At 42.2% G+C, this 17,328-nt stretch overlaps 1 protein-coding gene across 2 annotated transcripts in view; it reads right to left on the bottom strand.

Moving 5' to 3' along the window:
• Positions 1-17,328, bottom strand: part of STYK1 (serine/threonine/tyrosine kinase 1) — a 54,186-nt gene that overhangs the window by 24,368 nt on the left and 12,490 nt on the right. The window contains exon 1 of one of the 2 annotated variants that reach the window (XM_024991666.2): positions 3,518-10,567. The exons of the other annotated variant lie outside the window; for it this stretch is intronic. The gene's annotated coding sequence lies outside the window, so the exon portion shown is untranslated. Of the gene's footprint in view, positions 1-3,517; positions 10,568-17,328 lie in introns of those variants that run through there. 2 annotated transcript variants of the gene reach the window in all.

Below are 17,328 nucleotides of genomic sequence, written 5' to 3'. Positions count from 1 at the left end.
CCATGGACAGAGGAGCCTGGTGGGCTACAGTCCATGGGGCCACAAAGAGTGAGACACGACTTAGCGACTAAACAATATTCAATGATCACCTGACCACTTGCCCATTCTGTGTCAAGCTAAGAAGAGGTATAGCTGGATGCCAAAACCTCCTGGGATGACCCTTCCTATGAGTCCAATTCTAACTGACCTGACTATTAGAAGAATGTTCTAAATCTGTGACCAACTCTGTCTCCTTCAACTATATCTCACTATGTTAAAAGAAAAATGTTGGCTACTGCTTCATCTCTTAATCAGACTGTAAAATCCTTAGGGATATAAAACACTCCTATATGCCTTATGCTTTCATGCCATTGCCTCTTAAATTATTTTTAAAGGCTCCCCTCCCATCCACGACTCCAGCTCCAGGGCTCTAGTAAATGTTGACAGCACCCGTCTGAACAACAGTGGTCAGCGGTTTATGGGGGAAAACTTTATCTCCCCCACAGTCGTTGAAAATGAAAGTGTTAGTCGCTCAGTCGTGTCTGACTCTTTGTGACCCCATGGACTATAGCCTGCCACCCTCCACTGTCCATGGAATTCTCCAGGCACGAATACTGTAGTAGGTTAAGCTGGTCTAGTTTTCTTTGACTGTTTCTCATTTCTTTTCTAAACAAAACATTTAATTTCATTTTTTAATATTTATTTGGCTGCTCCAGGTCCTGGTTGTGGCACTCAGGATCTTTGGTTGTGGCATGTGGGATCTAGTTCCCTGACCAGGGATCAAACCTGGACCCCCTGCACTGGGAATGCTGAGTCTTAGCCACTGGACCACCAGGGAAATCCCTAACTTCACTTTTATACAAAGTAATTCAGACAATGAATAAAGAACTGGAAGACTTCAAGCTCTCTCTTCAGTGCCATGTATTGCTAAATGCAGGAATCAAGGGTCCAGTGAGGCTGTGAAACTATTAATTCTGATAACTGTATTTGATGATTGGAAAATATGTACATAGCCTGCCTACAGTTTATACATACCTATGGTGTCAAATCTCCCAGGCAGGACTCTAATCAAAACAACATTACTGCATTTGTGGTTATCCTTCTTTGTTTTTTCTCTTTTCATTTACTTCTGACCTTCTATTAGCATATTAAAAAGTGTAGTTTGGGACTTCCCTGGGGGTCCAGTGGTTAAGAATCCACCTTCCACCATGGGGGGTGGGAAGCAGGGTAGGGAGGGAGCTGCCCTCGTGGCTCAGTGATAAAGCACCTGCCTGCCAATGCAGGAGACACTGGTTTGATCCTATAGGCCTCGGAGCCACTAAGCCTGTGGGCACAACGATGGAGCCTGTCCTCTACAGCCAGGAGCTACAGCTACTGAGCCCGCACACCTAAAGCCTGTGCTCTGCAACAAGAGAAGCCACCACAGTGGGAAAGAAGCCCACACACCACAACCAAGGAGTAGCCCCTACTTGCTGCAACTGGAGAAAAGCCTGCGTAGCACAAAGACCCAACACAGTCAAAAATACATAAATTACCTAAATTACTTTTTTTTAAAATCTATCTTCTAACGCAGAGGACACGAATTCGATCCCTGGTCTGGGAACTAAGATCTCATATGCTGTGTGAAATAGCCAAAAAAAAAAAAAAAATTCCCCCCTTGAAGGGAAAAACTTTCCCTCCTCTAAAGGGAAGAATAGAGCTATGAAGGAGATACAAATAGAAAGAGAGTGAGAGTAAAATGGGAAGTGAAATCCACCCCAAATGTTTGCAAGACTATAGTCTAGAGACCGTAAAAGTTAATAATCACAAGTGATATTGAACTAAACATTCATATTAATTCTCCCAACGCATACATACTTAACAATCCAAGTGCAATGCATATCTGTTTTATTACATGCAGAGACAGTTTATTTTCAACAATAACACAACTCTCACTGGGGACATTTCTGTTCAGTTCGTACAGTAATGTCACAGATACAATCAGCAACTCACTCATGAATGTCCAGAAGAAACTCTTCTTACCAAAATATATGTACGAATAGAACTTCAAAAATTCAACATACGATCCTGTACTCTGTCTGCCTACATGTTGTGAGAAATTCCTTAACAGACTGTATGACACCTGGTTCCACCTCATAAGGGGTTAAATCTGTTATGCCAGCCTCGCCCTCAAGCTTACCACCCACATTTCAACACAAGTGGTTCTGCCAAACACATTCTTTCCATACAGACAAATGACCTGTGGCCTATAGACAAGTGACCGCACTGAGTTAAGGATGTTATTAACAGCTGTGGGCTATGGGGCAGAAGATGTGTGTGCAGGCTAAGTTACTTCAGTTGTATCAGACTCTTTGTGAGCCTATGGACTATAGCCCACCAGGCTCCTCTATCCATGGGATTTCCTTGGCAAGAATACTGGAGTGGGTTGCCCTGCCCTCCTCCAGACGATCTTCCCAACCCAGAGATAGAACTCAATCTCTTTTGTCTCTTGCACTGGCAGATAAGTTCTTTACCAATAGTGCCACCTGTGAAGGCAAGGGGCAGAAGACAAAAAGATCCAAAGTGAGGAAGATAAAATATATGGAGATGACACCCTGAGATGGGGACCATCTGCCTCTGGTTCAGTCGTTCAGCCTTCCCGTCTCTTCTGCATCACCCTCACCCCAAGCTTTCTAGCCAAAAATAATTCACTTAATAAATAGAGTGACCATATTAAGTTGAAATCAAGACAGAAGAGAACTGCTCAAATCTAGAGGATTCCAGAGTTACTTTATCTTACTGCTTACTTTAACTAAGCAGTCCTTCCTGTTTTCAGGGCCAGCATACTGATGAAGTACAAAGTTCATGTATCATGCTGGGCACTTTCACACTAGGAGGAAACTGAGGTTCAGAGAGATTAAGGTCTGAATTAGCCTGGGTTGAAAACAAAAAAGAGCAAGTAAGTAAACTTCCAAGAAGGGTTTCATAAGTAGTTTTTTTGTTTTGTTTTGTTTTCCTTTTGGCCATCCTGCTCGCAGGATCTTAGTTCCCAGCCCCTCAGCAGTGAAAGTACAGAGTCCTAACCACTGGACCACCAGGGAATTCCCCAGGCCTCAACCCTTTACTACAAACCCAGTGTTCTTTAACCTGCTTCGTGACATGTATGTCCTTGTCACTCAAATGGACAAGACACATAGTATCACGGAGTTATGTCAAAATCCAAAGCAATCACGGAAACCACAATGCTGAAACTAAACTTCAACAAATACACCATAAGTTGGAAAGAATGTGTGAGCAGAATCTGCCTCGGTGTTCTTCCCTGTTACCTAGGAGCATGTGTGCATGTCTGTCTTCAGAATGCATTTGGAAAATAAGTATAAATCAGAATTTGCTTCCTCGGTCCAAGCAATTTCCCAGGCAAGAGTACTGGAGTGGGTTGCCATTTCCTTCTCTAGGGGATCTTCCCAACCCAGGGATCAAACCCAGGTCTCTTGCATTGCAGGCAGATTCTTTGCCATCTGAGTCACCAGGGAAGCCCAAATTTGCTTCCAGTACTCACCAAATGATGGAATCCGGGATCACTTGTTTTGTTTGTTCATTTTCCTGGATCTGAGCCCAAGCCTATTTCTATCTTCCGTTTTAGGGAGAAGGACCTGAATTCAGACTTCCACTGTGAGCTCCGGAGGGGTTGGGGTAAGGAGTCAGGAAGGGGCCAGAACCCCGAGGGGACAGAGCATACAAATCATTCAAGACTTCAAGACGCCCTGCCAGGTATCAGAGAGCCTCAGGCTCCATCACTCTCCTGACGCCTGCTCCAGAGAGGACAAACGGACAGAAGAGCTCACTGAGCGGCGGCTCTCTTTAAGCCCAGAGACCTGCACAGATAACCCGCCCCTCTGCCCAGTGATATCTCCTGGTGATGAGGTGGAGAGCAGAGGAGTTACCAGCACATCATTCACCCTCCGGTTCTTCTCAGATAGGAAGGATTGTGACTCTTCTGATCTTCACCCTCCTCCTAGAGACCTGGGGCTTGAAATGCCCTTTGAACCGTAAAAAAAAAAAAAAAGAGGCTCCGTCATGCTGCCTGAAAGTCCTGACCACATTCAAACAAATTCTTTTGACAGTAAGAGCGTTATCAGCTTTTCTTGCTTCCTTTAAGTCAGGACTTTTCATCTTTTTGGGAATTCCTGAAATACATGTGATAGACAGTAGAGATGAGAAGTTCTAAACTTTATCTTGGCTCCTCCTGAAACCTCGCTCCATAGGGGAAGAAATGGAACCCAAGATAGGGAGCCCTGGGACACCTAGGGAAATCAAATGGCATCAGATTTAAAATATCATTGCCAACATGAACACATTTTATGTCCCTTCAAGTGTTATATAAATTCAAGAGGTTTTTATTATAATTATCATTTTACTTATGACATTCCTGATTTCATAACCCTCCATCTACTATATGCAAACCTCAAAAGTCCAAAAATAATATATCTTAAAATATATGCTGGCTATTTTCTCTTCCTTGGATTACTGTTGTTGTTCGGATGCTAAATCATTCCCTGCTCTTTGAGATCCCATGAACTATAGCCCGCCAGGTTCCTCTGTCTATGGGATTCCCCAGGCAAGAACACTGGAGTGAGTTGCCTTCTCCAGGGGATCTTCCCAAGCCAGGGGTTGAACCAGCATTTTCTGCACTGCAGGCAGATTCTTTAATGCTGCACCCCAAGCACAGAATAAGGGTTACTGATAAGAAAGAAAAGCCAAGAACACACAACCACCGCCTGCTCTCAGCACAGAGCTGCTTCTGACCCATCTGTGTTCACTTTTTCCTACCTGATGGACACACCAAAGAAGCCCGTACCTGCTGCTGGAGGCTTGTTTCACACACCTGGCTTCCACCGCTATCAGTCACACTACATTTCCAAGGACCAGTCCCCACTTAGCTGTTCACCCTGCTTGGTTTTTTCTTTTAAAAAAGGGGCTTCCGGGTGTCAACTACAAATTGGCACTTACCAAGAGCACTGCCAACGACTGAACAACAAAGGCATTTGCCATCTGCCTCTATGGAGATTGAAGCCCATGCTGCTGTAAGTGTTGACCTTCAACAACCCCTGAGGGAGTTCAGGGTGGAGGGAGGCACTCTGTGCTCCAGGGAATCTGGTGTGACAGGTCTTTAGATAGTTGGATGCTTTTAGGAACAGATTTTATGATCTCAATCCTTGCATCTCCTTATATCTAGAAGTCAAGTGAAGTGAAGTGAAGTCGCTCAGTCATGTCCAACTCTTTGTGACCCCATGGACTGTAGCCTACCGGGCTCTTCCGTCCATGGGATTTTCCAGGCAAGAATACTGGAGTGGGTTGCCATTTCCTTCTCCAGGGGAACTTCCCGACCCAGGGATTGAACCCAGGTCTCCCACATTGTGGGCAGATGCTTTACCGTCTGAGCCACAAGGGAAGCCCTCATATCTAGAGAAGCACTAAATTCCTTCAGGGAGACATCAGATCCTCACAACTAACAAAAAACCTTTTGTAAAATGAGTGCTTCATGGTATTGAACTCCCCCTTCACCAAAACCTTATATATTTACTTTCTCCCACTGCCGCTTTGGAGCAGTCTCTCAGAGCTATCTGAGATGCTGCCTCCCAGGCTGCAGTCCTGATTTTGCCCCAATAAAACTTAACTCAAAGCTCTCAAGTTGTGTATCTTTTTTTTTAGTTCACATGGAACTTTAAATATCTTTTGGCAGTTTCCCCCTCCTAAGCAAGGAGATCTGTTTTGTTGTCCTGTCTTTCTAGCCCACAGCCCTCTGCAGAGAAAAAGGCAGAAAAAAATGCAGTCTGCAGAAGATTGCAGGAACACACACACACACACACACACACACACACACACACGTACAGTTTCTCATTCTCTAATAAATGAGTCCCAGACCCAGGCAGGCACAATCAGGGAGTCAGCTCAGCTGCATTGTAACCTAAATGCTGTGTCACACAGGGTGTGTCCTCCTAAGGACTCTAGATATAGAAGGGAATTTCAGGGAAACAATAATAAAGGCCTGGCAAGATGAAATAGGCACCTGTGGGAAAACATCACTGTCTCATTGTGCAAGGAAATCCAACCAGTCCATCCTAAAGGAAATCAGTCCTGAATACTCATTGGAAGGACTGATGCTGAAGCTGAAACTCCAATACTTCGGCCACCTGATGCAAAGAACTGACTCATTGGAAAAGACCCTGATGCTGGGAAAGATTGAAGGTGGCAGGAGAAGGGAATGACAGAGGATGAGATGCTTGGATGGGGAGCGTCAGCACTGACCCTGGTGCAATGATTACAGAGGCAGAGGTTTCAATTTCTAGTTCTGTGTTGGTAGGTGATTCACTGAGCATATCACCTGACCTTGTCATTCCTTCTCATCCTAATTTTGGGGCCAGGACACCTGCTTCTCTCCTGTGGGCAGTAAAGAATTACAGACAGCAGGAGGAAGTGAATGACACCAGAAAAGGGGCAGGCCAGCTAAGTCCACATACCTAGTCTCTCCCCCTCAACTCTCTAATTCTGAAGTCTCGCTTGCAACTGCATCTTGCAACCCACATCATGGTAGCCCCACCAGTTTTCATTCCTGTCACTACCTCTGCCTGTAATTTCCTATGGGGTAATCAGAAGAGCTTCCCCGGGTGGCTCCATGGTAAAGAATCCATCTGCTAATGCAGGAGACTTGAGTTTGATCCCTGGGTCAGGAAGATCCCCTGGAGACAGGAATGGCAACCCACTCCAGTATTCTTGCCTAAGAAATCCCATAGGTTGAGGAACCTAGTGGGCCACAGTCCGAATTGCTTGCTGATGGCATTGTGTTTTCTACCTGGGAGAAAGCTAAGTTGGAACTTTTGGAAACAAAGTTAATATATCGTCTCCATCCAACTGTGGCAAGTAGAAGGAACACAGGGACCAAGGTCAGGGACGCAGGATAGATTTATCTCAATCTTCTAACGTCTTGGTTTTCTAATCTTTAATCTGAGATTATCATGAGCACTTACCTCAGAGGATTCTAGTGAGAATTAATGAGAATGTGAAAATGTTCTTCAAAGGAACAAACTGTGCCATTTGAAGAGACTAATATGGACCTAGAGACCGTCACACAAAGCCAAGTCAGAAAGAGAAAAATGCATTGTTTATTAAAGCATATATGTGGAATCTAGAAAAATAGTACAGATGAACATATCTGCAAAGCAGAAATAGAGACATGGACATAGAGAACAAACAGACACCGGGTGGGGGTGGGAGGGAAGGGCTGGGATGAAATTGGGAAATTGAGACTGACTTCTATAAACCATTATGTATAAAATATACAACTAACATTAACTTATTGTACAGCACAGGGAACTCTACTCAGTGCTCTGTGGTGACCTAAATGGGAAGACAATCCAAAAAAAGGGGGGATATATGTATACCTCTAGCTGATTCACTTGGCTGTGCAGCAGAAAATAACACATTGTAAAGCAACTATACTCCAGTAAATATTATGGCAAAAACCACCACAATACTGTAAAGTAATTCTCCTCCAATTAAAATTAAAAAAAAAAAAAAAAAACCTGATGCTAAAAAGGCAAGTAATAAAGCTTCTAAAGTTAAAAAAAAAAAAAAGGTAATGTAATAGTTACACCTTCCTCTGTGTGTTTACTTTGTATACATAATTACTTTTGGATACATAATTACTTTTATATAATTATGTAGACATAATTACTTTTCAGACCAAAGGTTTCAACTCAGTGTTCCTAAATAACACATTCTACCTGACAGTCTCTAACTCTAATTTCTACTGCCCCATCAGGATGATCTCAAGACAGTGTGGCTTTCCTTCAAAGCAGTGGCATAAATGTGGATATATTCCATTTCCTCTAACACAGGCACCATATAATGAAAGTGCCGAATGACTTCCTTAGTATTGCTCTTTCCTTCTCCAGGGGATCTTCCCAAACCAGGGATCTTCCCAACCCAGGAATCAAACTCAGGTCTCCTACATTTAGCTTAGTCGTGTCCGACTTTTTGCAACCCCATGGTCCACAGCACACCAGGCCTCCCGGTCCATCACCAACTTCCGGAGTTTACTCAAACTCATCTCCATTGAGTCAGTGATGCCATCCAACCATCTCTTCCTCTGTCATCCCCTTCTCCTCCTGCCTTCAATCTGTCCCAGCATCAGTGTCTTCCAATGAGTCAATTTTTCACATCAGGTGGCCAAATTATTGGAGTTTCAGCTTCAGCATCAGTCCTTCCAATGAACATTCAGGATTGATTTTCTTTAGGATGGACTGGTTGGATCTCCTTGCAGTCCAAGGGACTCTCAAGAGTCTTGTTCAACATCACAGTTCAAAAGCATCAATTCTTCAGCGCTCAGTTTTCTTTATAGTCCAACTCTCACATCCATACATGACTACTGGAAAAAACATAGTTTTGACTAGACAGACCTTTCTTGGCAGGATAATGGAGGATAGTTGGAAAATAAATTCAGTGAGCAAAAAATGCAGAACCACTGTGTGTGTTCATGAATGTGGGTGTGGATGATGAAAGTCCGTAGGTGTGTATTTTATTAAATAGCAGTGAACAACTCTACTGGCTTGTTATCTTAATATAGCCTCAGTGCAGCCCCACAGTGGCCCCACCTCAGCTGTGCTTCCCGCTCTGAACTTACATGCATGAGAAAGGTGCTTTGTTTACAGATGTGTCTTTGCTTGAAGTCATTTATATCGTCCACAATAAAGACCCAAAAGGCATACCCCTAGGCTTTGGCTACCTTTCAGTATTTTTATGACAAGTCTCAGAAGTATAGCCCAATGAATTTTGAAACCCAATATACCCATATTGTTGTTCGTTAATTGCTCAGTCATGTCTGACTCTGCAACTCCATGAACTGTAGCCCACCAGACTCCTCTGTCTGTGGGATTTCTCAGGCAGGAATACTGGAATGGGTTGCCAGTCCATACTCCAGGGGATCTTCCCAACCCAGGGATCGAACCCCTGTCTCCTGCATCGGCAGGAGTATTCTTCACTGTTGAGCCACCAGGAGAACTCCGATATACCCGTTTCTGCCATTAATGAGCTGTGTTCTCTTGAGCAATCTCATTTTTTTCATCTGTTAAACTGAGTTTATAGTATTATCTATCTCCACTAGTCACTGTAAGAATTAAATGATACTTAGAACAATACCTAGCACATAACAAATAATAGTTATTACTAATTACGCCTATAATAATTATAGAAATAAAATACTCCCATAATAATTACTACTATTATTCTTCAAATTATGATATCTACAAATGATTTCTCCTTTTGGATAAGATTTTCATCATAGGCAGTATTACTATAATGACATAATACCACAATTAGAATACTTAAATGTCTATGGATCAAGGGAATAAGAAAATTGCTTCCTGAAATTTAAATTTAATATGGGCTTCCCTGGTTTGCAGAAGGGACTTCCCTGGTGGTCCAGTGGCTGAGACTCTGCACTTCCAATGCAGGGTGTCTGGGTTCAGTCTCTATTGAGGAACTAGATCCACATGCCACAGCTAAGAGTTCACATGCTGCACCAGAGACCTGACACAGCCAAATAAATTAAAAATATCCTTACAGTAAATATTACCTAGGCTTCTACTATAATTTTCTCACCTTCCTTCTGAGAAGTACCTGGTTTTTATAAATGTTAAATTTTCAACTCTCCTGCTCTCTTTTATAAATTACTTCATGGTTTTAAATTTATATATCATATACTCAGAATAAAAGTAAATAAAACAGATTTCAGATTTCCTTTTTTACACTCTAACCCCCCAAATTTAAAACCAGTGAGGTCTCCATCAGCAGATTAATGGATAAGAAAGCTGTAGTACAAATACACAATGGAGTATTACTCAGCCATTAAAAGAATACATTTGAATCAGTTCTAATGAGGTGGATGAAACTGGAGCCTATTATACAGAGTGAAGTAAGCCAGAAAGAAAAACGCCAATACAGCATACTAACACATATATTAGGAGAAGGCAATGGCACCCCATTCCAGTACTCTTGCCTGGAAAATCCCATGGATGGAGTAACCTGGTAGGCTGCAGTCCATGGGGTCGCTAAGAGTCAGGCATGACTGAGCTACTTCACTTTCACTTTCACTTTCATCCATTGGAGAAGGAAATGGCAACCCACTCCAGTGTTCTTGCCTGGAGAATCCCAGGGGCAGGGGAGCCTGGTGGGCTGCCGTCTATGGGGTCGCACAGAGTTGGACACGACTGAAGTGACTCAGCAGCAGTAGCAGCAGCAACGCATATATATGGAATTTAGAAAGATGGTAACCATAACCCTGTATTCGAGACAGCAAAAGAGACACAGATGTATAGAACAGTCTTTTGGACTCTGTGGGAGAGTTGGGGTGGGGTATGATTTGGGAGAATGGCATTAAAACATGTATAAAATCATATAAGAAGTGAATCACCAGTCCAGGTTCAATGCAGGATACAGGAACCTTGGGGCTGGTGTGCTGGGATGAACCAGAGGAATGGTATGGGGAGGGAGGTGGGATGGGGGTTCAGGATGGGGAACACATGTACACCTGTGTCGGATGCATGTTGATATATGGCAAAACCAATACAATATTGTAAAGTAAAAATAAATAAATAAATAAAATAATAATAATTTAAAAAAATAAAAATAAATAAAACCAGTGAGGTCAAAGAAACTTTGTAAAAGTTTCAAAGCCCAAGATGATGCATCAATTAAGTCAGAATCAAGAAACAGTCTTGGGAATGGGAGCCGAGTCCTGGGATCTGTTAAAGCTCCAAAAGTTAATTCCAACATGGAGCCAATTTCAGGAACTTTGCCTTAAACCCTCATCACCTTCCTTTCTTATTTCAGTTCAGTTCAGTCGCTCAGTCATGTCTGACTCTTTGCAACCCATTGAATTGCAGCACACCAGGCCTCCCTGATCTGCCTCTTGAGAAATTTGTATGCAGGTCAGGAAGCAACAGTTAGAACTGGACATAGAACAACAGACTGGTTCCAAATAGGAAAAGGAGTTCGTCAAGGCTGTATATTGTCATCCTGTTTATTTAACTTATATGCAAAGTACATCATGAGAAACGCTGGACTGGAAGAAACACAAACTGGAATCAAGATTGCCGGGAGAAATATCAATAACCTCAGATATGCAGATGACACCACCCTTATGGCAGAAAGTGAAGAGGAACTCAAAAGCCTCTTGATGAAAGTGAAAGTGGAGAGTGAAAAAGTTGGCTTAAAGCTCAACATTCAGAAAACGAAGATCATGGCATCCGGTCCCACCACTTCATGGGAAATAGATGGGGAAACAGTGGAAACAGTGTCAGACTTTATTTTTTGGGGCTCCAAAATCACTGCAGATGGTGACTGCAGCCATGAAATTAAAAGATGCTTACTCCTTGGAAGGCAAGTTATGACCAACCTAGATAGCATGTTCAAAAGCAGAGACATTACTTTGCCAACAAAGGTTCGTCTAGTCAAGGCTATGGTTTTTCCTGTGGTCATGTATGGATATGAGAGTTGGACTGTGAAGAAGGCTGAGCGCCAAAGAATTGATGCTTTTGAACTGTGGTGTTGGAGAAGACTCTTGAGATTCCCTTGGACTGCAAGGAGATCCAACCAGTCCATTCTGAAGGAGATCAGCCCCGGGATTTCTTTGGAAGGAATGATGCTGAAGCTGAAACTCCAGTACTTTAACCACCTCATGTGAAGAGTTGACTCATTGGAAAAGACTCTGATGCTGGGAGGGATTGGGGGCAGGAGCAGGGGATGACAGAGGACGAAATGGCTGGATGGCATCACTGACTTGATGGACGTGAGTCTGAGTGAACTCTGGGAGTTGGTGATGGACAGGGATGCCTGGCATGCTGCGATTCATGGGGTCGCAAAGAGTCGGACACGACTGAGCGACTGATCTGATCTGAGGCCTCCCAGGACTGATCTCTTTTAGAATGGACTGATTGGATCTCCTTGTAGTACAAGAGACTCTCAAGAGTCTTCTCCAACATCACAGTTCAAAAGCATCAATTCTTCAGCACTCAGCTTTCTTCACAGTACAACTCTCACATCCATACATGACCACTGGAAAAACCATAGCCTTGACTAGAGGGACCTTGTTTGGCAAAGTAATGCCTCTGCTTTTGAATATGCTATCTAGGTTGGTCATAACTTTCCTTCCAAGGAGTAAGCGTCTTTTAATTTCATGGCAGCAGTCACCATCTGCAGTGATTTTGGAGCCCCCAAAAATAAAGTCTGACACTGTTTCCCCATCTATTTCCCATGAAGTGATGGGACAAGATGCCATGATCTTCCTTTTCTGAATGTTGAGCTTTAAGCCAACTTTTTCACTCTCCTCTTTCACTTTCATCAAGAGGCTTTTGAGTTCCTCTTCACTTTCTGCCATAAGGGTGGTGTCATCTGCATATCTGAGGTTTTTGATATTTCTCCCGGCAATCTTGATTCCAGCTTGTGCTTCTTCCAGCCCAGCGTTTCTCATGATGTACTCTGCATATAAGTTAAATAAACAGGGTGACAATATACAGCCTTGACGTACTCCTTTTCCTATTTGGAACCAGTCTGTTGTTCCATGTCCAGTTCTAACTCTTGCTTCCTGACCTGCATATAGGTTTCTCAGGAGGCAGGTCAGGTGGTCTGGTATTCCCATCTCTTGAAGAATTTTCACAGTTTATTGTGAGCCACACAGTCAAAGGCTTTGGCATAGTCAATAAAGCAGAAATAGATGTTCTTCTGGAACTCTCTTGATTTTTCCATGATCCAGCGGATGTTGGCAATTTGATCTCTGGTTCCTCTGCCTTTTCTAAATCCAGCTTGAACATCTGGAAGTTCATGGTTCATATACTGCTGAAGCCTGGCTTGGAGAATTTTGAGCATTACTTTACTAGCTTGTGAGATGAGTGCAATTGTGTGGTAGTTTGAGCATTCTTCGGCATTGCCTTTCTTTGGGATTGGAATGAAAACTGACTTTTTCCTGTGGCCACTGCTGAGTTTTCCAAATTTGCTGGCATATTGAGTGCAGCACTTTCACAGCATCATCTTTCAGGATTTGAAATAGCTCAACTGGAATTCCATCACTTCCATTAGCTTTGTTCGTATTGATGCTTTCTAAGGCCCACTTGACTTCAAATTCCAGGATGTCTGGCTCTAGATGAGTGATCACACCATCGTGATTATCTTGGTCGTGAAGATCTTTTTTGTACAGTTCTTCTGTGTATTCTTGCCACCTCTTCTTAATATCTTCTGCTTCTGTTAGGTCCATACCATTTCTGTCCTTTATCGAGCCCATCTTTGCATGAAATATTCCCTTGGTATCTCTAATTTTCTTGAAGAGATCTCTAGTCTTTCCCATTCTGTTGTTTTCCTCTGTTTCTTTGCATTGATTATTTAATAATAATAATCAAAAACCTTTCTTATTTAATACAGAGGAAATCCACCAGGCTCTAATTTAATAATAAAGTTCTAGATTGGCTGCTATGTTTATTATCCTCTCTCTCTCTCTTGCTGTCTCTCTCTCTTTGACCAAATTTTATCACTTCCCTGTGTTTTAATTCCTAATCTATAACATCATGGATTATCATTATCCTTGTAGTATCTAATCAGAGACATTCTGATAAATGAGATAAAACATGTGAAAGGACTTTTAAAGTTTTAGAATAAAAGGATTTCAGAAACCCAAGGTAGAATTATTCTGCTCCAAACACACACACACACATATACATATACACACATGCACAGACATATACACATACATACACATATATACACACACATACATATACAAACTCATATATACACACATGTACACATGCATACATACACATACACATATATACACACATACACACATGCCCACTGCCATCTCTTTTGAAGAATCCTGGCTTCCCACAGGTAAAGCTTTTCTATAGTAAGAACTGGGAATCTGTTAAGCCCTGTCTATATATTTCAGAGAACTTCAAGACAACTCTGCTCACTGCCCCATCATTTACTAGTCATACTTTTTCTCCTTTCATAGATCACTGGGGCTTCTCAGATGGCATGGTGGTGAAAATTCTGCCTGGGGCAATGCAGGGGCTGTAAGAGACCATGGTTTGATCCCTAGGTCAGGAAGATCCCCTGGCATAGGAAGCTCATTCCAGTATTTTGCCTGGAGGAGTCCATGGACAGAAGGGCCTGGTGGGCTACAGTCCTTGTAGTCGCAGAGTTGGACACAACCAAGCAGGTACTCGTGCATCTTTCCCTCAAAATGGCTATGTAAACCAGTCCTTCTATTAGAATCTCTATTTGCTGTAAGTAAATTGAGATCCATAGGAAAATCAAGAAATTTAAGTGTACCTTCACAAAGATGCAGAAAGCAGTTTAAAGCAAAGTGATGCAAATATTTCTTGAAACACCTGCTACCCTCCTGGGTTGTTGATGCATCCTGGGAATAAAAATGTGGCAGTGACATGAACTTTACTTGATCTTATTTTGCTTAATCTTGATTTTTGAAATGAAAGAGCAAAAGATGGGACTTCCCTGGTGGTCCAGTGGCTAAGACTCCAAGCTCCGAATGTAGGGGGCCCAGGTTTGAGCCCACATGCCACAACTAAAAATCCTGCATGCCTCGACTATAACCTGATGCAGGCAAATAAATATATAAAAATAAATATTTTTAAAAAGAGCAAAAAAGATTAAAACAAAGACAGGACAAGAGAACAAAAATCATGAGGTTTGTGTCTATGCTCAAGAGGAAAACCCTCAGAATTTTTGCCTAACATTTATTTAACTGAACAACAAAAATACATTAAGTACTGTTCACCATCCTTTGCTCTGGTTTCCTCCATTTGAGCTTCCCAGGTGGCACTGTGGTAAAGAATCTGCCTGCAATGTGGGAGACCTGGGTTCGATCCCTGGGTCAGGAAGATCCCCTGGAGGAGGAAATGGCAACCCACTCCAGTAGTCTTGCTTGGAAAATTCCACAGACAGAGGAATTTTGTAGCAGGCTACAGTCCATGGGGTAGCAAAGAGTCAGACATGACTGAGCACACAATGTATTTTTGGACCTTTTTCCAGAACCCAGGTAAGAGGATTCAGTTTAGGCATTCCACATTATCTCCCTCCTTTCCGGATAAGCCCAGGCTCTTTCCCTGAGTGAGCATGGAGCGGAGTTCAGACAATAAACCAAGTGAAGCAATCCACTTTGGACTCCACCCTTAACTGATACAAATCAGCACAGCTTTCTTGACACTGGTTTCTGCTTCCCACCACTGCCTGGTACGTTTTATGGCATATAGTTAAAACGACAAACACTTATACATTGCTCACCACCTGTCAGGCACTGTTCTAAACACTCTACATATAGATAGTAACTTGCTCTAGATCACACAGCTAGTAAGCAGGGATTTGGAACTTCAGCCCAGGTTGTGTGGTTTTAGAATCAGTGCTTTTACATTACACGGTACGCTGCTCCCCTAACAGATTCTCAAAAATAATTTAAAAAAAAAATTAAAATTGCCTTTAATATTGCTTTTGTGGGTTTTTTGGGAAATAAAGTTTACAAAGCATAAAATGCACCCTTTTAATGTGTACAATTTAGTGGTTTTTTTGTATATTCACAAAGTTGTACAACCATCACTGCTATCTAGTTTTAGACTATTTTCATCACATCCTTTAAAAAAAAAAACCCTGTCCTAGAGGCTTCCCTGGTGGCACAGTGGTAAAGAATCTGCCTGCCAATGCAGGAGACACCAGTTTGATTCCTTTTCCAGGAAGATCCCACGTGCCGAGGAACAACTAAGCCCACACACTACAACTATTGAGCCTGTGCTGTAGAGCCTGGGAGCCGCAACTACTGAGCCTACGCACTCTAACTACTGAAGCTGGAGCACCCTAGAGCCGATGCTCCACAAGAGAAGTCACTGCAGTTAGAAGCCCGTGCACTGCAATGAAGAGTAGCCCCCCGATTGCCACAACTAGAGAAAAGCCCGTGTAGCAATGAAGACCCAGTGCAGCCAAAAATAAATAAATAAATAGATAAAAACCTGTACCAAGAGCAGCCACTTCCCAGTGCCCACCTCCCCACCACAAGCTCCTGAGCAATCACTAATCTATCTCTCATCTTTATGGATTTGCCTATTTTGGATATCTTATATAAATTGAATCATATAATCTGTGACCTTCTGTGTTTGGCTTTAGCAAGTTTCCAAGTTTCATCCATTGTATTAATGAGGGTTCTCTGGAGAAACAACCAATAGGAGATCTATATATATATATATATATATATATATATATATATATAGAAATTTATCCTATATATAATAGGATATATATATATATATATATGGAAATTTATTATAGGAATTGGCTTGCAAGGCTATGGAGGCTAAGAAGCCCCACAGTCTGCCATCTGCAAGTTGGAAGGTCAGGAAATCTGGGACTATAATTCAACCTGAGGCTGGAGGCCTGAAAACAGGGATCCCAGGGTCTGAAGTCCAGATTCTCCTTATGCCTATAATGCATGGCCTTAATCACTGCAGCTTTGTAGTACGTTTTAAAATAATTAATTCTGGGGACTTCCCTGGAGGTTCAGTGGTTAGGACTCAGTGCTTTCACTGCCAAGGGCTGAGGTTCAATCCCTGGTCAGGGAACTAAGATCCTGCAAGTTTTTATATACCTTACCTACAGAAATCACCGCTCCCCAGACACCCAAAATTTATTTAGTTAATGTTGAAATAAAAATCAAAAGGTGCAGCACCTAATATCACTGTGAAACCATACAACTCAGAGTCCTCTCCCAGGGTTCAGTGAACTTTGTCTGAAGGATTTATCTCACACACTATCTGAATTTATATAAACCCACAACCCGTGGCCTGCTGATACTATCAAAGCTTTACTGCTCTTCTGTTTGTAGATAATCTAAGCTCATACCTTTAAATCAGCTTGCCTCTATTTCCCAGCCCATGTTAAGTCAGTCAATTAAAAATAATTTTGATAGCAATTCAAAGGGATGGATGGGAGGGGGTTCAAGAATGAGAGGATATATGTATACTTATGGCTGATTCATGTTATTGTACGGCAGAAACCAACAAAACATTGTAAAGCAATGATCCTCCAATTAAAAATATTTTTTTTTAAAAAAAGAAAAAAATAGCAGCCCAAGATGAGATCTAGAAAGATCAAGGTAGTGGTGGTGAAGAGGAGGTGCTTTACAGATAATGATAAAATCACATTTCATTTATCTGCATTTTTTTCCAATCCTGAAAACTTGGAGTGTTCTTCAAAGTTATCTTCAGTCTTAGGAAAGAAAGCCACTTCAGGACAACCCATGACCATGTTAACAAC

This window comes from Bos taurus, chromosome 5, assembly GCF_002263795.3.
Source record: "Bos taurus isolate L1 Dominette 01449 registration number 42190680 breed Hereford chromosome 5, ARS-UCD2.0, whole genome shotgun sequence".
Taxonomy (NCBI): domain Eukaryota; kingdom Metazoa; phylum Chordata; class Mammalia; order Artiodactyla; family Bovidae; genus Bos; species Bos taurus.
Note: the sequence above shows the minus strand (reverse complement) of the source record. Positions and strands in the feature narration are given on the sequence as shown.